Source organism: Octodon degus, unplaced genomic scaffold, assembly GCF_000260255.1.
Source record: "Octodon degus isolate 3935 unplaced genomic scaffold, OctDeg1.0 scaffold00107, whole genome shotgun sequence".
Classification (NCBI taxonomy): Eukaryota; Metazoa; Chordata; class Mammalia; order Rodentia; family Octodontidae; genus Octodon; species Octodon degus.
Window position 1 is genome coordinate 9,651,523 of NW_004524683.1, and position 19,647 is coordinate 9,671,169.

The 19,647-nt window shown below is 38.3% G+C and overlaps 1 protein-coding gene and 1 pseudogene across 1 annotated transcript in view; one reads left to right on the forward strand and one right to left on the reverse strand.

Annotated features, from left to right (window-relative positions):
• Positions 1–19,647, reverse strand: part of Rnf220 (ring finger protein 220) — a 243,958-nt gene that overhangs the window by 190,126 nt on the left and 34,185 nt on the right. The gene's annotated exons all lie outside the window — the stretch shown is intronic.
• LOC111818922 lies at positions 9,595–9,708 on the forward strand (annotated as a pseudogene).

Sequence of the window (19,647 nt, forward strand, 5' to 3'; positions counted from 1 at the left end):
TATCAACAAATAACAGTAAAACAGATAAACCTTTGGCAAACCCAAATGAGAATAAGAAAATGTATACAAATTCAAAATGAAAAGAGGACTTAATTTTGACCTAAAATTGTAAGTGTAACTCTATACTTATAAAATTAAAATATATACATATGAGTTTTTAACTTATTTACATTGTAAATGTAAACTTACAAATTGACCCAAGGCTGAGTCAGGTGGTCCACATTATGGACCCCGCTATGCAGGAGGCTGAGATGGGAGGATCATTTGAGCCCAGAAGTTCAAGAGCAGTGTGGGTAACGTAGCAAGACCTTGATAAGACAAAACAAGACAAGACAAGACAAGACAAGACAAGACAAGACAAGACAAGACAAGACAAGACAAGACAAGACAAAATGACTTATAAGAGATTAAAACCTGAATAGGCCAATAACCATAAGGGAAATGAAATGATAGGCTAAGACACACCATTCCTAAAACCATCAGTTCCAAATAACTTACAAGTGAGTTCTACCTTCAAGACATACTAATGTCTGTGTTATTTATATTAGTACATAGAAAAATTGAAAAACTTACAATTCATTCTGCCAGACCAACAATTCCCTGAGTATACAATATGTTTACTTAAAGATCCCCCAAATTTTCTGGGGGTCCACAAGGCCAAAATTATCTTAATAATGATACTAAGATGTTTTGATTTTTTTTTATGCTTATTCTCTTACAATTGTATGTTGGAGTTTCTAGAAGTTAACAAAATGCCACATGATGATGCAATTGGTCTAGCAACTAAAGAAACATATGTCTTAGAATTTCTCCATTTTAGGTAAAATAGGTAAATCATTTGAAGACATAGGTGTAGAAAAAGATTTTCTAAATAGAACTTCAATTGCACAAGAAATAACAGCAAGAATAAAAAATGGGATTATATCTAAAGCTGAAAAGCTACTAAAAAGATTCTGTATAGCAAAAGATCAATCACAAGAGTGAAGATACAACCTACAGAATGGAAAAAAATATTGCCAGGTATTCCTCACACAGAAACTAATATCTAGAGCATATAAAGAATTAAAAAAATTAAGCCACCTAAAATCAAAGATAGTCAAGAAATGGACAAGAGAAATAAACAGACACTTCACAGAGGAAGAAATACAAATGGTCAACAAATATATGAAAGAATGTTCAAGATCTCTGGCCATTAGAGAGATGCAAATTAAAACAAGATTAAGATTCCACCTGCTCCAGAATGAATGGCAAACATGAAGAAATCACACAATAACAAATGCTGGTGAGGCTGTAGTAAAAAAGGAACCCTCCTTCATTGTTGTTGGGAATGAGACTAGTACAACCATTAAGAAAATAAGTATGGAGATTTTTCAAAGAACTGAAATTAGAAATTCCACATGATCAAGTGATCCACTTGCTAGGGTTTTCCCCAAAAATCTTAAGACATCATCCTTCAGTGAAACATGCATACTCAACATTTATAGAAGCCAATTTGTAATAGCTAAATCCTGGAAATATCCTGTATGCCCATTAATAGATGATTGGATAAAGAAAACATGGTGGCTATATATAAACTGGAATATTACTCTGTTGTAAAAAAAAAATAACAGATTTGAGATATCTGTAGGAAAATGGATATACCTAGAAAATATGTTGAGTGAAATAAATCAGACACATAAGCTTAAATGCCATATGTTATCTCTCATTCAAATGAAGCAAAGTATAACCAAAGAAAATAATAAGGACAGATAGAAGGAGACAAGGAGATGGATCTCTTGCAAAAGGGAAGTGGCACAAGGGGAAAATTGCAACGGGTGAGGAGGAGGAGAAGGGAAAACAAGTGGAATAAAGCTATACCACATGTAGAAACCCAATAAACCCAATTAGTGTCAACATTATATCCCATAACAAGAGCTAAGACCAATAATATAAACAAGAATGAAAAGTTGAATAGACGAACTGTAGAAGGATGAATTTTTTTTTTTAAAGAACAAGTTGTGGTATGTACATATAATCACTCCTTAAGATGATTGTAAACTGTATGAACTGCAAACATGTATTAATAAAATAAAAAATTTAAAGAGACCTGATAAGACAAATAGTAAAAAATAAAATTTCTCAATTTTAGTTTCTTATGTATAATTATGTGCAATACTAGAGGTCACACCAACAGGTGTTTTACCACTGAGCTATATCTTAGTTCTTTGTGATAGGTAATTCACATAAGCAAAGTTCTTTGAGGATCCTGAACAACTTTTAAAAAGGCAAATAGGTCCTGTGAAAAAAAATAACTGAGAACTGATGTACTAAACCTATATTGCTCCAACATGAAAAAGAGACAAAAACAGAGCCTATGATTTGAGCAGAAAGTTCATGAGCTTAGAACGCAATAACGCAAGGAGGCGATGTTGGGAGGTGGGCCTGATGAGAAGAGTTTGGGTCATAGAGCTGGAGCCCTCGAGAATAAAGTGATGGGGCTGGGTAGATAGCTCAGTAGAATAAGTGCTTGCCTGGCAAGCACAAGGGCCTGAGTTCAATCACCAGTTCTGCAAAAAAAAAAAAAAAAAAAAAAAAAAAGTGATGTCTTTCTCATATGAGTTCTCACTTTTGGGAGATTGGATTAGTTAGTATGAGTGAGGATTGTTATAAAGCAAACTCATCCCTTGCATCGCTTTCACCCACCCACACCTGTGTCTGTTCTACTTTCTTTTATAATTGAAGTAGCATGAGACTCTCTGTACTTGGGAGATGCTTGTGCCCTGCCTTTGGACTTCTCAGCCCGCAGAGCCATGAGTCAAAGTAAACTTGCCTTCTTCATAAATTACCCAGGCTCCAGTGTTCTGTTCTGTTATACCATTAGGAAGTGAACAAAGGCAACAGTACAAATAAATATCAGTTTACTTAACAATATAGGAATTCAACAATGGTTGCTGTGTTGCATGATGTTATCTTCAAATTAGTTGTTTACATTACCAGATATAAATGGGCAAAATTAGTTAAAAAATAAAAACAATGGCAAAATAAAGTTATAAGAAATTAAAAAGAAAAAAGAACAAAAAGAAAAAAAATTAAGCATTAACTACTACTTTCAAAAGACCAGCAGAAATCGGCAGTACATTTATCCAAATCATCCTACATATATATCTTTTTCCTTTCTTTCTTTTGTCCTTTTTCTCACCCCAGTTTTTCCTTCCCATTGAACAATTCTGCTTTTTTAAAAACTATTTTGTATTCTTTAAAAAATAAAAAAGAATATAAATGTATGTAACTCAGATTTAATTGGTCTTTAGAGCAATTTTTGTGACTCAGTAAGGTTTATCCAGAAATGTAAGGGATGATTTTATATTTGGAAATCTAGGAATATAACTCATTACATTAATAAATTAAAGGAGATCTGGGGATGGTGGTATATGCCTATAATCCCAGCACTTAGAAGACTAATGCAGAAAGATCACAAGTTCAAGGTAAAATTCTCAGCAAAAACAAAAAACAAACAAGCCCCAAAAAGATTAAAAGAGAAAATTTCATGGTCACTGTAAAGAGGAACTGTAAAAAGACTTAAATTTTAATATACACTGCTGTTTTTAAAATGTAAATATCCAAACAAATTTAAAAAATCAAGACAAAAATTTTAAAACTCAGTAATAAATAATAGAAAATTTCTTTGCTTTGGAAAAAATCATTCACAAATTCTATTAAAGTTAAGAAATAGAAGACACCTATTTTCATTGCCATCACTGCAACTCCATGTCTGTGAAGGTTTTAGCTAGTGCAATAAAACAAGAAAAAACATAGTATTATAAAGAGACAGGACCATTAGTACTTACAAATGATTTAATCTTCAATTTAGACAATCTAAGAGTTAACTGTAAAAACTCAAAGTTAATATTAGATTTTATTAAGGGGTTGACAAAAGATCAACAAAAACCCAATCCTTTATATTTATCAATTACAAGCAAATAGAAAAATGTAATGGAAAATGTCTCTCTGATAATAGCAAACTTTAAAATATATGTGACTAATCACCAGTGTGTCTAAGATTCATACAAAGAAACTGTAAACTTTACTGAAAGATATTGAAAGAAGAAAATGAAGAATGCATCATGCTCCTGGATGGGACTCAAGTTACACTATAAATTTAATAAAATTTGATCAAAATACTTAGGTTGTTTTATAGAACTGGCAAATTTATCCTGAAACTCATCTGAAGAAATGTACAAAATAAGTCTTGAAAATTATGAGAAAAGGTGTGATTTAAAAAAGTAAAAAAAGGCTGGGGAAATAGCTTGGAAATCTAAGCGCCTGCCTGGCAAGTGCAAGGACCCAGGTTCGATCCCTGGTACTGAATATCATGCCAGCCCTGCCTGGTGCTGGCCACGGAAATCAGGCATTGTGGCCCACGCCTATAATCCCAGCACTGAGAAAGATGACACAGGAGGATCACTGTGAGTCTGAGCTGCGTAGTGAGACCCTGTACCAAATAAATTTTTAAAAAATTTAAAAGGAAGAATAAGCCAGGTGTAGTGGCACATGCCTCCAATACCAGGTGGCTGGGGTAGGATGTTCACAGGTTTGAGTCCAGCCGGGGAAACTTAGCAATTTAGTGAGCCCCTGTCTCAAAATAAATAAAAATGGGCTGAGGATGTAGCTTAGTGTGAACAGTTCTCAATTTCCAGTATGGAAATAAAAAGTGTAGAATGTACATATTTTGGCCTCATAAGAAATAAAAATATCTTTTGTTGAAACTATAGCATTTGCATAAAAATAAAATTGAGAAGTGAGTCCAGAAATAGACTCATGTACAATCTGGCATTTCAAATCAATGGGAAAATGTTGGATTATTTAATTGTACTGAAAAAACTGGACATTCTCTTAGAAAAAAGTTATAGGCTTAATTCACACTATGCATTTTAATTGTATCAAAGATCGATCTTGGAAACTGAAATTATCAAAGAAAAAATTAAATATTTAAGGTCTGGGTTTCCTGAGCAAAATACAACCTTTAGTAGTCATAGTAGAAGAATGATAAATTTATTATACAGGAATTAATATCTCAACCATGCAAGATAATGTAAATAAAGACAAACAAGCCCAGAAAAAATATTTGCAACACATATAACAGAGAAAGAATTAATTTCATAACATAATAGAGGAAGCCTTTAAACCAAAAGAAAAAGAAAAACTAATGGAGAAATAAGCAAACAATACAAAGAGTTCACATAAGAAATACAAATGATCAATAAATATGTGGAAGCATGCTCAATTTCACTAGTAGCCATAGAAACATATGCCTATAAAAGAATGACACAGCATTTCTATGCACTATATGTGCAAAAATTAGATTGATAATACCTAGTATTGATGAGGTAAATAATGATTCTCATTACTGAAGTTAATATTCTTATTTAGCTTTTGGATGCGATTGAAAATGTGTAGTCTTTTTGAAGGCTATTTTTTTTTTTTTTGTATTTTAGAGAAGGGTCTACAGTATGTTCAGGGTCTCACTACTAGATCAGACTCGGGGGCCTGGCCATAGCTCAGTTCTTTAAGTGGCTGCTTCCACAAAGCTGTGAGCCTCAGGTTGCTGTAGTTCGACTCCTACAACACTCCAGCCAGACAAACCATGCCTGAGGGCATTCAGAGAAAAAAAAAAAAAAACAAAACAAAACCCTTAGATCAGACTCATAGTGACCTGCCTGTTTACAGCCTCCCAAGAGCTGGGATTACAGGTGCGTACTACCACATCCAGTCTCAATTGCTGTCTCTGCGTGCCTCAGAGGTGGGGCCAGCATGGCAGGCCTGAGGATCAAACACCAGGTCCCAGTGCTTGCTTGCAGGCGCTTTAATCCTCTGAGCTATTGGCCAGCCCCCTTTATTTTTCTTTGTCTTTTTTTTTTTTTAAACTTTATTTAACCACTTTTATTGATAAGAGTATTGGAATCTGATAAAATGGCAGAAGTGCTTTTTTTGTTTTTTAAACGCCGAATACCCTCAAGGCATGACTGGCTGTATTGTGTTGTGGGGATCGAACCCAAGCAACCTGAGCCTGACTGTTTTGTTGAAGCAGCCACTTAAAGAACTGAGCTACCGGGCAGGCCCCCTTCTTTGTCTTTTTCAAGACAGGGTTTCACTATGCAGTTCAGGCTGGCTTTGAACTCAGTTGGTATCCCAGGCTGGCCTCAAACAGTCCTCTTGGGTCAGCAGTCCTCCTGGGTCAGCCTTCCAAGTGCTGGGATTACAGATGTGTACCATCATGCCCAACTTGAAGGCTAATTTACCACAGTCTAACAAAATTCTTTCTTATACTTATTAATCCAGGACTTTCACTTCTGGAAACCTACATAAAGAAATATTTCATGCATCAATACAAAGAAATGCATAAAAAGTTGCTGTAGCAATAGTGACAAAGAGGAAGTAAAGTACTAGGGTTTTGACAGGGAAATAACTAAAGTATGATAGCTCCAAAATACAATAACACTTAAGAGTTAAAGAGAATAAGTTAACTATTACATATTTACATGGGAAAATTCAAGATGTATGCTTAGGATATAAAGCCATTTGTGGATATGTAAATACACATAAGGCACACATATATAGAGAAAAGTGTTTTGAAGGGCACTTACTCTCTCTCTTTTTTTTTTTTTTTTTTTTAACCGGGGATTGAACTCAGGCCCTTGTGCTTGCCAGGGAAGCACTTATTCCACCGAGCCATCTCCCCAGCCCCTGAAAGGCACTTACTAAAGCGTAAACAAGTATTTACTTTTGTGAAGAAAAAGTAGAGCAAAAGTCTCTCTGTCTCTCTCTCTGTCTCTCTCTCTCTGTCTCTATCTCTCTCTGTCTCTTTCTGTCTCTCTGTCTCTGTCTGTCTGTCTCTCTCTCCTCTCTCTCTCTGTCTCTTTGTCTCTCTGTCTCTCTCTGTCTCTCTCTCTGTCTCTCTCTGTCTCTCTTTCTCTCTCTCTTTCTCTCTCTCTCATACATTCTATATGCCAGGCAAGTGTTCTACCACTGAGCTACATCTCCAGTCTTTCTTTTTTTTTTTTTTTTTTTGGTGAAACTGGAGATTGAACTCAGGCCCTTGTGATTGCCAGGCAAGTACTTATTCTATTGAACTATCTCCCTGGCCCTCCAGTCTTTCTTTGAGCCTGGGCCTCACTATGTCACTGGGGCTGGTCTTTAAGCGGTGATCCCTTTTAGCCTCCAGAGTAGCTGAGTACCCACCATATCCGACTGGGACATTTTATTTTTGAAATCAATTTTTTTTACAGTGAGCATATATTTGTGTTTAACCTATACAAAAAAAAAATTAGCTGGGCAATAGCTCAGTGGCATAAGTGCTTGCCTGGCAAGCGCAAGGTCCTGAGTTCAATCCCCAGTACCAGGGAAAAAAAAGCTTACAAAAAAAATTTTAAAACTTTGACAATATCTACAGGGAAAGCTGATGCAGGCTTGAGCACAGGTCACTGATTTTAAAAAGAGGAAGGGTGGTCTGTTGTAGGATCTCGTCAACACTCTGTGTTTCCTCTGTGTGTATCAGCTGAGGACTACAGCTCTGTATGTACCTGCTCCTAAGGACACACAGACTGTTAAGTATGCATCTCTATGTCTTCAGTGCCTACTAATGTGTTTGGCATTCAGTAGATGCTGCAGAAGCATATGCTGACAGCATCATAATCTGAATGATAATAAGAAGGTAGAATATAGTTCTTGGTACCTAATTAAATGAGATGGGGTGAAGGAGAGGACTAGAGCAGATAGTGATATCATTGCAAAATAAGGAAAACAGAACCTTGGAGGAAATTATGGGTGAGAGCAGCTAATAATTCATACTACTGTGTACAGGTACTGCACTGAGTGCTTTGAATGCTGTATATGATTTCAAGATAGTGCTAAAAACCTTATTCTCTCTCTCTTCCCCTCTCTCTCTCTCTCTCTCTCTCTCTCTCTCTCTCTCTCACACACACACACACACACACACAACACACAACACACAAACTGTTGAGAAATTTTCCCCCTATTCTACTAAAGATGTGAGTTGCACTGTTATCCCAGGCTCCATGCTCTTGACTTTGAGGTTATACTCTTTCTCCAAAGAGGAATGTTCATCAAATCTATTTTGATATGTTGAATCTGAGGCTCTGACAGGAGATTCACCGAGATGGAGCTGAATATCATAAGTCTGCAGCCTCTGTGGGTGGTCAGAGGTATGGATGTGGATGGGAAGCTCAGAATCACCCAGCCAAGAGATACTGAGACTGCACATGAAAGCCACACATGTGCTACAACGAATGTTCACTTCACATCCATGTGATTCATATGTAGGATGCTTACTATGTGAAATATTATGATCTGGTATTTTGGGTTTTTTTCAAAGTCTAATGTTCCCAATTACATTATAAGCATCATAAAGACAAGAACAAAATACTTTCTTTGTATTCTCCTTGTTATTGGAATCAAAACATGTTTGTTGATTGAGTGCCTGAAGAAACATTAAAAGATGAAAAGAAATGTACAAAGACAAGCCTGAGCCTTAAGAAACCAACTGTAGACTGACTGTTCATATCTAAAAGTGTACAAAAGCAGCCAGGTTTGACACCAAATAAAAGATTTTTCATCATTGTCATCAAGGTTAATTGTAGGTATCAGAAAGTTGTAGTTCAGAGCAGCAAACCGGCTGCCAGAAGGCCTATACCAGCTGCTATATCCCTTAACAAATTTATCAAAGTCCAGAGTCTGGCCTTCAGCCTGCTGGTCCAGAAACTAATCCTGTCACAGCTGAGCCCAGGGAGCCTCATGTATGCTCACTAAGTCATAAAGAGCTGAAGTACACATCTAGCAGGTCAGTTTACTGATAGCCATACAAAAAATGAATGCAGCTATCGGGGGAGATCATATATCCACATCCACCTCCTTCTCCCTGTAGCCAAGAGGTGTGCAAAGCCCAATTACTAGACGACTGTACAATAAGCCCAGGATGAACACACAAGCTGTCATAAGAGTACGGTTGGAATATTGACCAACACATGCTCTGGTAACCCATGGCGCGGGCAGTGTGACACAGGCAGAGCATCAGTTGCAGAAGCAGATAGATGTGGACATAAACAGGGCTCTTCACATCCCCGCAGAGGAGCTGTGGGCAAGTCACTCAGGCTCTCCAAGTTCTAGTATTTGCAAGGTGAATGATGCAAAAAGATCTATCTCCTTAAGTGGGAAGGGGAGCAAAAGATCAAAGGAGGGGGTGGGGAGGGAGGGGACATAAAAGAAATGAAGAGGTGATATGTACGTGTACCAGCTCCCCACAATGAGTGTAATCATTATGTACTGCTAGCATGTAATAAAAAAGTTTAACAAATTTAAAAAGATGAATGATATGCTTTAATATATATATTAAAATTGGGGCCAGTGAGAAGCTCAGTGGACTAAGCACCTGCTTAGGCAAGCACAGGGTTCAGAGTTTGATCCCTGGCACCACATGCCACACTGACCCTGCCCCTAGGCATGCTGAGCTGGCCACTGAGTCTGGGTGTGTTGGTCCATGCCTGCAGTCCCAGCACTGTGAGGCTTAAAAACAGGAGGGTCACTACAAGTATGAGCTGTGTAGTGAGACCCTGCACAAAATACATTTAAAAAAAATTGGAACAATTCAGAGAAGATTAGCATGGCCTCTGTGCAAGGACGACTTGCAAAAAAGGTGAATGATTGTGCTTACTTCATAGGCTCAGTGCAAGGCTTAAAAGAGGTAACACAATTTGAGCTAAATCAGTCCCTGTCAATGACAGGCACTCAATCAGCGGCAGCTGCAGAGCCATCTCCACATCAGGGACACACCTGTTAAGGGTTCAGATCAGCCTTTCAGAATACACTTTGCATCAAGTAGAACTGGGCAACCAAGGATGAAAGCAAAGGACCAGTCATGCTGCTGAACGATGCACAACACAGATAGAGGCTGCTTAAAATAGGGCGGCAGCAGGATGGGGGCAGAGATATGTATATGGATTTTAAAGATATTTAGGAGGGATATTTTATGCTGAATGTTTTCCATAAGTATTTATAGTCCTCACAGCAATTTGTGAAGTAGACAACCCCTTTGCAGATGAAAGCCAGATACACTGTGCAACTAGTTCAGGATCATAGAGCCACAACTGAGTTGTATACAAATCACAAGTAGAGTTACCCCAAAGCCTCTCTTCTTTCCACAAAATACATGACTGTACATATCTTGGTTCTCAGCCAGGTTGTCAATTGTGGGGAATTTATTGCCACTAACAAACTATTGAAGTTTGAAGAAATGATTTGCTTTTATAAAACAATGAAAGTTGGGACAGACCGAAGCTGTCACTGTAATAAGCAGTCACTACCACCCGCTGTAACAGGATCTGCTTCCTTGAGGGGCAGAGGAAGGGGTGAGGGTGGGGCTCACACATCAGAAATCACAGAAATCACACATCATTGTGCAGACAGGGTCTTGCTCTGTAGTTCAGGCTGGCCTTGAGTTTACTTTGTAGCCCAGGCTGGTCTTGAACTCACAACGATCCTCCTGCCTCAGCCTCCTGAGTACTGGGATTACAGGCATGCGCCACCACACCAGCTGCCGTGTTTTTGTTTACGAGTGCATGCAGTGCAGGAGAGCTTCGCTCACTGTGCATTTCTGAAACATTTGCAGAGTGGTTGCTCCAGTCCACAGGTGCTCTTTCTGGGCAATAAAAATCTTAGCTGGTTCACTTACAAGATTCGCTGTGACAGTGACAAGCTCCTCATGGAAGACCCTGTTACTTTTGTTCTTTTAAAACTTTGTTTTTAATTAGTTTGAATTTGAAATTTCACTTTCATGAGGTGGATATAAGTCAGTGCTGTTTCTCTTCAAACATAACATTCAATTCCTTGTTATTCCTACTCCAAATATTGCTTTAAAGCAATCACTGCTTTAATAAGTTATTAATTCATTAGACATAGTTACTCCAAGGGCCAGGCAGGCTCCTGCAGGGCTTTATAGTCTAAGAGGAAACTTAGCATGTGCTCAATAACAGTATTAACACTAGTAATGATTTCTCCTATTTACCACAGCTTCCCTTGTGCCAGATACTATGCCAGGCCATGAAGGGGAAAAAAAAAAAAAAAAAAGAAATGGCTAAAACTTTCCTTACTCTCCAGAGTTTCCTGATGTAGAAGGACTGACATACAGTCTAATGGGAGAAGCAAATATATTAAAAAAAAAATGTAACAGAGTAAACAAATGCCTTTCTAGAAATAATAACAATGGTGTTTTCCCCTGCTACTGGAGATTGAAGTCAAGGCTTCACACATGCTAGACAAGCACTCTACTAGTGAGTTTTATACACACACACACACACACACACACACACACACACTTAAGCCAATAAAAGTGTATTTAGTGGGAAGCAAAAGATGGAGAGTTAATAAAGGTGAGAAAGAGAGTTTTGGAGCGGGTATGGTGGTATATGTCTATAATACTAGCACTCAGGAGGTTGAGGCAGGAGGGTTGCCTTGAGTTCAAGGGCAGCCTTGGCTATATAGTGAGTTCAAAGTCAACCTGAACTACATAGTGAGAGCCTGTCTCAAAAAAAAAAAAGGAAAGAAAGAAAAGAAAAGGAAAGGAAAAAGAAAAGAACAGAAAAGACAGTTTTGGAAAATACTTTACACAGGTGAACTTCATGTGGCAATGCAAGTGGCAAGTAGGATTACTCCAAATTAAAGGCAAAGGGAAGAGAAAGGTAATGTTGGCAAAGGCAGGTGTGGAAGTGTCTTATGTGTTTAAGGAGCTGCAAACAGTACGGCAGAGTTGAGGTTTACAGTAACAGACTGGGGAGGGGATTCAGCAGGAGCTGGGAGTGCCAGGCAGAGCAGATGGTGGATGGCTTGCACGCTGTGTCGTATGGGAGGCAGTGGGTGTCATGAAAGGTTTGGGGCATAGGGAAGACAAGAAATGGGTTTCTCTTAGAAATAGACTCATGTAGCTATGAAGAAGATGGAATGAAAGAGTTTGAGACCAGAGATATGGAGGTCAGTTAGAATATACAGTATAGGATGTATTTATAAGAGGTGTTCATAAGGTGCAATACTAAGTGAAGAATATCATAAGATATTCAGTACTATAAGGAAATCAAGAAATAGACAATCTAATAGAAAAATGAGCAAAAACCTTGAATAAGCACTTTACAAAAAAAATTTAAATGACCAATAAATACTGTATGAAAAGGTATTGTACCTTAGTAGTGGCTAGGGAAATGCAGATGAAAACTAAGCTGAGAAATCATTACATGTTTACAAAGCTGGCAAAATTAGCAAGTCTGACAATAGCGAGTATTGGTGAGAACATGGAGCAATGAAAATTCTTAGACACTGAGAAGTAGAACCGATTGGTAGATCCCCTGTAGCATACAGTTGGATACTAGCCAACGAAGTGAAGAAGCCCTTACCCTGGGCCTGGTCATAAAGAAATTTTTACATTATATATGAACATGTACATAAAATGTTTATAGCCGCATTATTCAAAATAACTAAAACTTGGAAATGATCCAAATGTGTATCACCTTAGTATGGATACAGGAATCAGAGTATACTAACAGCAACTACTATACAGTAAGAAAAGTGAACGGAGTCTAGTTATAAACAATGATATGATATGGACGAATCCAACAAACTTAATGACCAACAAGAGAAATGAAATTCATGTAATATATAAAACACCATTTCCAGGTAGGGGAGATAGCTCAGTGGCATAAGTGTTTGCCTGGCAAGCACAAGGTTCTGAGTTAGATCCCCAGTACAGCAAACTAAATAAAACAAACAAACAAAACATCATTTCCCTAATATAAATGCCTAAAAAATGATGAACTAAATTATATTATTTAGAAATGCATACAAAGGTAAAAAATTATAAAGAAAAGCAAGAAAATAATCACACAGAGATGAAAATAGTGATTACTCTAGGGAGGTAATCACTTAGGAAGGATGGGCTGTGATTACGGAGACATGTAATCCCCTTCCTAAGGAGGTTAATAGGATGCTAGGAAGGTTCTATTTTTTAAAGCAGGGTGAAGTTTTGTGAATATTCATTGTATAATTAATTGGCTTTCTAAAACTGTATATATGTTTTCAAAACAAGAATAGCACATCAACAGTGGTTGCTATATTACATGTTTTTATCATCAAATCTGTTACTCAGATTAACAGATACAGGTATGCAAGATTGGACAAATAATTGAACATTAACGCTTGCTTTCAATAAGCCTTAATTTTTTCTTGTCCTTTTTACTTATTTTTTAATTTATTTTAAGGAGAGTGTATGTATTGTTATTACTGTTTCTGTCTTTGCTTTTGCTATTTTTTGTTTTGTTTTTGTTTTTAATGCTTTAAAATAAAATAATCAGCATCTTGTTGAAAAAATTATATTTCTTGCCCCCCCAATACTATGTACATGTATCTTGTGGACCTTTCTGTATATATATTTTATAGTGTAAAAGAAAAAAATAATATACTTTAAAAAAACAAAAAATACATTAGCAGCTTTGTACTGCTAGATGAACTTATAAAACTAGTTTTGTCGAAAATTTAAAGAAGAAATCTGCTGGGCATAGTTGCATATGCTTGTAATCTCAGCACGTGGGAGACTGAGGCAGGAGGATTGCCACAAATTTGAGTCCATCCTGGGCTACATAGTGATTTCAAGGCTGATCTGACAAGAACTTGTCTCAAAAAAAAAAAAAAATCACAAAAGGCATCACCTAGGAGATGCACATGAATTAAAAACAGAGTATTGTTTAGAATTTGCCTATCTTGTAGGAAGAAGGGAACTTTATGGCAGGAGAATACTGTGCCCAAATTCACAGAAGTGTGAGAGAATCAACCATCATCAGAGGGTGGCAATTAATTTAGTATGAGAAACAGAATTAAAAGAAGAAAAAAGGGGGGAAAATCCTGGAAAAGGAGGCTGGAAAGTCTTGGATTTTTATGATAAGAATGAAGAGTATTAGACAGGAAAGTGACACAAACACATTTATATGCTAAAGGACCCGTTTTGACAGCTTATGGAAACACACACTGTATGGGAGGAGAGAAAGCACTGATGCTAAATTTGGAACAGATGGTAGTATTTACTAGGTAGAATTGTTAAGCCATGGAAATTGATCAGATATGAGATGAGGTAATGGAGGGTTACTGAACTTCTAGCTTGAATAACTGTTAGCATAAAAAATCAAAATACATAATACCTGAGGAAGCTAGATGTGGTGGCACATGCCTGTAATCCCAGAACTCTGCTGGCTGAGACAGGAGGATCGCTGGGAGTTCTAGAGCAGTCTGGGCAACAAAATGAGCTCAGGGCCAGCCTGAACTATCCCATGAAACCTGTCTCAAGAAGACCAAAAAAAAAAAAAAAAAAAAAGCTGGAGGAGAGGTAGGTTCAGTGGTAGAAGATGGTAAGTTCAGTTTTTCTCCTGCTGAGTTGGAAGTGCCTTCAGGATCCTCAGGAGTAAATGTCTGCGGGGAGCTAGGTACAGTGTAAGTGTGTGAAGCTCAGCAGAACACACATTTGGCTTGGTCCTGTTTTCTAAATACAGATATCAAAATGGTTATGTGATTCAAGGTGGTTTGGACTACTTCCAACTTGAAATGTCTCCCTTTCACTGAGTGGATGGGTAGAGTGAGACGATACTTGGGCTCTCTGGGCTTGGGCCCAGCTCTTTGTGACATGGATAAACACACCAAGAGGTTCAGAATCATTGGTGATTATGGGCCCTGCTAGGGTGCCTCCCTCCGGAAAATGGTGAAGAACATTGAAATCAGCCAGCACGCCAAGTACACCTGCTCCCTCTGTGGCAAGACCAAGATGAAGAGATGGCTGGGGGGACTGGCGCAGTGATTCCTGCATGAAAACTGGCTGCTGTGGCCTGGACCTACAATACCGCCTCTGGCCTCAGAGTCAAGTATGCCATCAGACTTGGCATGGAAGACCACTGAAGGAACTGAAAGACCAATAGATGCTATATGATTTGAGACACCCCAAACTTATGGTGAATGGGTTAAATTTTGTAACAACAAGAAGGAAAAAGATATATTTGGGTATGAGAGTAAAAGAGAAAATGGGGAAATTTCTAACTTTTGAGCTAGAGCAAATGGGTGAATGGTGGTGCCATTATCTGAGATGGAAGAACCTGTGAAGAAGCAAAATATTTTACTGTTCTGTTTGTTTCAAAAGAAAAAAGTGCTACGCTGGTAAAAGTACTATTAATACTTTTAAAATCTTTAGAGCAACTTTATGGCTTGTAGATACATAGAACAGAATTTTTTTAAAAAGGAAATTGACTTGGTACTATTTCTTTTCACTTTCAAAATATAAAGAACAGAGTGAAGACAAACATTGCAAGTTTAAAAAAGAAAATTACCAAGAGCCCTTTCATGCTCTTTTGTATACATTCTTTGCAAAACATTCTTCAGACTTCAAACCAGAGCTGCCACATAGGCAACTACTGCATACTGCTATAGAATGTAGAGGACAAGGGTATTTTTGGAATTACAACTTTGGGTTCCACTGGTATAAAGACAGTACATCAAGGATTCTCTGAATGCATTATGGTATGTCACTCACTCTCCTTATGATTATTGCTTTGTTATTTCCTGCATTTATTCAACAGAGCCACAGATCTCCATATATTAAATTTCTTTTTTTTCACGGTTCTTATGGGTTGTGCCTAGATGTCTCTCCAAAGGCTCATGTGCTGCTAATTAAGGCTTTTCAGAGGTGGCTTGATCCAGGGTGTATAAATATGGATTAAGGGTTTGATAACTAAATTAACCCACCTATTGGTTCAGCATAGTTGTGGGTGTGGATAATGGGAAGGCCCACCCTGGGTGTGAGTGGCACCAACCTGCAGGTTTACAGCCTGAGTGGAATAAAAGGGAAAGGGAGGCTCCTGCTTGCTGACTCCTGCCAGCCACGCTAGGGACCATTTCTCCTGTCATGCCCCTCTGCCTTGGAGCTAGCTGACTACGTGCTGAAACCTCTACGAACTTCAGGCTACAACAAACCTATACTCCTTTAACTGATGTATTTTGTCTCAGCAAAGAAAAAAGTAACTAAGACAGCAGTTCTCTATAAAATATCTTGCTTCATAATGAATGTTATTATATATATCTAAAATATACCAATACAATGTTTAAAATGCAAAAAATCTTGCTTCATATTTCTAAGGTAGAGGCCACTAGTATCTTCCTCCTCATCCACTGAAAAGTTCCCTTTTTTCACTCTTCTAAGAATGACTGCTCTTCTTTAAGGCTATGATTTCTGCCCATCACCTTGACTACATCTATTTTACTTCTTCAGACTTTCATTGTCACACTTTGGGGTATCCTTCAAAGGCCACATATTGAAGGGAGATGGTGACAGCATGAGAAGGCGGAGTCTAGAGGAAAGCTGTGCCCTTAAGGCGGGTGCTGGCAGCACGGCCCCTTCCTTTGTCTTTGGTTTGTTGGTCATCATGCGTCAGGCAGTTTCCCCTGCTGTGCCCCTCCACCACTGTATTCTGGGCCTTGCCACAGGTTCAGAAGCGACAGGGCTGTGAAGCCCACTGACAAAAACCTCTGAAACTGTGAGCCCAAATCAACTTTCCCTCCTTCTCATTATTTAGCTCAGATATTTTGTCATAGTAACAGAAAGATAACACATGCATCCTTCATTATCCTTTTTACAAATAATTGTACATTTTATCTTTTTTTTTTTTTTGCTTTTGAAATGATTTTATTACCTCACGTTTGTGACAGCTAGCTGGGAATGATGCTTAAACAAACAAACAAACAAAAAAGCAAGAGTTTCATAAGCATTCTTATCCATGCAGTATTTTTGTTTGTTCCTTACAAGAATAAGTATTCATAGAAAATAATATTATTGAGCGAGGGTGTAAAACTGAAAGGTAGAGAGATAATATGCATGCAATCAAAAGATTCTCACAAGTTGAAAAGGAATAGCTGGAAGATGTAAAAAAGAAATCAGGAAATAAACAACAGGAAAATGAAATAACCAAAATACAATCATTAAGGTCAACTTTTCATTGATCAGGATCTTACAGATTAATGTAATGAGACATTACTTTTATCCACCACAGTGGCAGAATTTAAGAAGAAAAGTCAGGATTATTTCTGACAGGCAACCTAAATGTTAACCCAGATTTAATCAACATTTTCTAATCATTTATTTATTTATTTGGTACAGGGTCTCACTACGCAGCTTGGACTCATAGTGATCATCTTGTGTCAGCCTCCCCAGTGCTGGGATTACAGACGTGTGCCACCACGCCTGGGGTTCTCCGGCCAGCATGGCATGCAGTACTGGGGATCGAACCCAAGTCCTAGTGCTTGCCAAGCAGGTGCTTAGGCCACTGAGCTATGTCCCCCACCTTTAAGCAACATTTTCTAAAATCGAAAATTTCTTTAATTTAACAAATCCCACTCTTGGGAATTTACTCCAAAGAGTTAAAAGCCGCAGATAAAACTGCATATTTTGGCATATTTATAAAAACAATACTCATAATGGAAATAAGAAAGTATGTATATTTTATCTTTCCATTCATACCAGCTCAGGAAACTTGAAGGCACCATATTCATCCTAGAAAATACTAAATCTCAAAAGTAGGGAAACTAATTAATGTAAAACTCATGTTCTAAAATTAACACTCTTTTAAATATCTTACGAGGCTTGTGTTTCACTGACTCAGGAAATGCTTGGAGCTGAGGCAACAAATTAAAAACCTCCATCCCTGTGGCTGCTTAGGGCTACGGGCATGCATGGCCTGAAACAGCAATTTACTCACTTGCTAAATGAGACAAGATTGCCTTTAACAGGGGACCAGAACTCTCTCTTTCTAATGATGCTATCTTGGAAGTGATCACTGCAACAGGTCTGAGGCCAGGGATGAGTTAGTGTATATTCTGATACCTGTGAGTCCTCCTGACAGCTCCAGATGGGAGTCTTTGAGCCAGCTGTTCTCCTTGGCAGTGTGGTCCTAGCTCTCTGGGTTAGCATCTGCACAGAGCTCTCCCTCGAATGTGGGCAGCAGCAAGGCCTCTAGAGTGCCTCTATGTGACTCAAGAAAAAGGAGGTCCCCTAGTGCAAAGAGAGCTCTGCCTCTGAGCCCCTTCCTGTACATCGACGGTGAGTCTAACTCACCCACAACTAATACTCCCTTCATAGAAATGGTGTCAAGTTGAGTTCGGTCTAAGTCAGAATTCCTTCCATTCCAATCTAAGAGTTCAGTAAGCAGAGCTTTCTGGAGTCTACTAGGTGGCACAAGGGAGAAAACAGATTGTGGCATCACATAAGTCTGACTTTGAATGCAGCACTGGCACTAACTAGCTGTATGTTGTTAGTTATCTATATGAGTCTCAACTGCATTATCTATAAAAGGGAGCTAGTGTCTGCCTGTAGGGTTTTTGTGTAATAAATCTTAAATTTATTTCCTTTGCACTTCCTCTGTAACTGCAACTGGCTAGGAACATCAGCCCCAGTGCTAAGTTCAGCGCTGACAAGGGTCCCTCTATTCTGTGCTATGTCCTCTTCATCTTGTGCCACTCTCATCCTTGCACATTGCATGCCTGTTGAAAGAGCCCTTTTCAGTTCCCTGAACACATCAAGCTCTTTCTGAATAGTACTGTGATGCATAGCTTGTTGCAACGATGAAGTTCTGTAGCTGAGTGTCTGAGGAAACCACCGCTAGTCACATGTGGGCAAGATAGTATTTGAACCATGGTTAGTGGGGCTGGTGAAATAAATTTTAACTTTATTTCATTGTAATTCATTTAAACTTGAATATACCCCTATGGCTAAAGACCAGACTGTAGGTTTTTGCATTTACCACTTCACTGCATGAAGTGATTTCCTGGCTTTTCACCTAGCTAACTTCTACTCAGTCATAAAACCTCAGTAGAAACCTCTGTCTTCCAGGATGCATGTCTTCAGCTGAGTCAGTTAAATTTCCCCTTTGTTCCCTTCCATAGCGTCCTTTATCTTCCTATTCTGTAACTTTTCACAGTTTTGTGTGAATTTCCTATCTACCTGTGTTTTCCAGTAGTGTAAACTTCACTAGAGATCTTGGGGTCTGTGCACTGCCCTCAGGTCTGGATGCTTCTTGCGTCCCATGGAGTTGACACCCACAGGATCTTGGGGTTTAGGCTTTTTCCAAGTTGGGAAGTAGCTCTGAGATAATCATGACACCTCTAAATAGCTTTAGGAACTGACTAGGAGTGGACTTATAACTTTCTAAGGATAATCCAGAAGTCAGAAAATAAAAAGAAAAAAGTATGACAAGTTGTCTATTAAAAACAGACACACTTATGATTTCATCTACTTGAGAGGTGTGGACAGAAAGATCACAAATTTGTTGTCAGTTTAGGCAGTATAGCAAGACCATGTTTCAGAATAAAAGTTTTTAAAAGGGTTGGCAGTTAGCTTAGTGGTAGGGTGCTTGCCTAGCAAGGCTCTGGTTTGGCCTTCGTACCACAAAAAAATGAGGAGGAGGAGGAGGAGGAGGAGGAAGAGGAGGAGGAGGAGGAGAAGACATTTTTTGAGATGGGGTCTTTTATTTATGTGTGTGTGTGTGTGTGTGTGTGTGTGTGTGGCCAGCTCAGCCCACCAGGGGG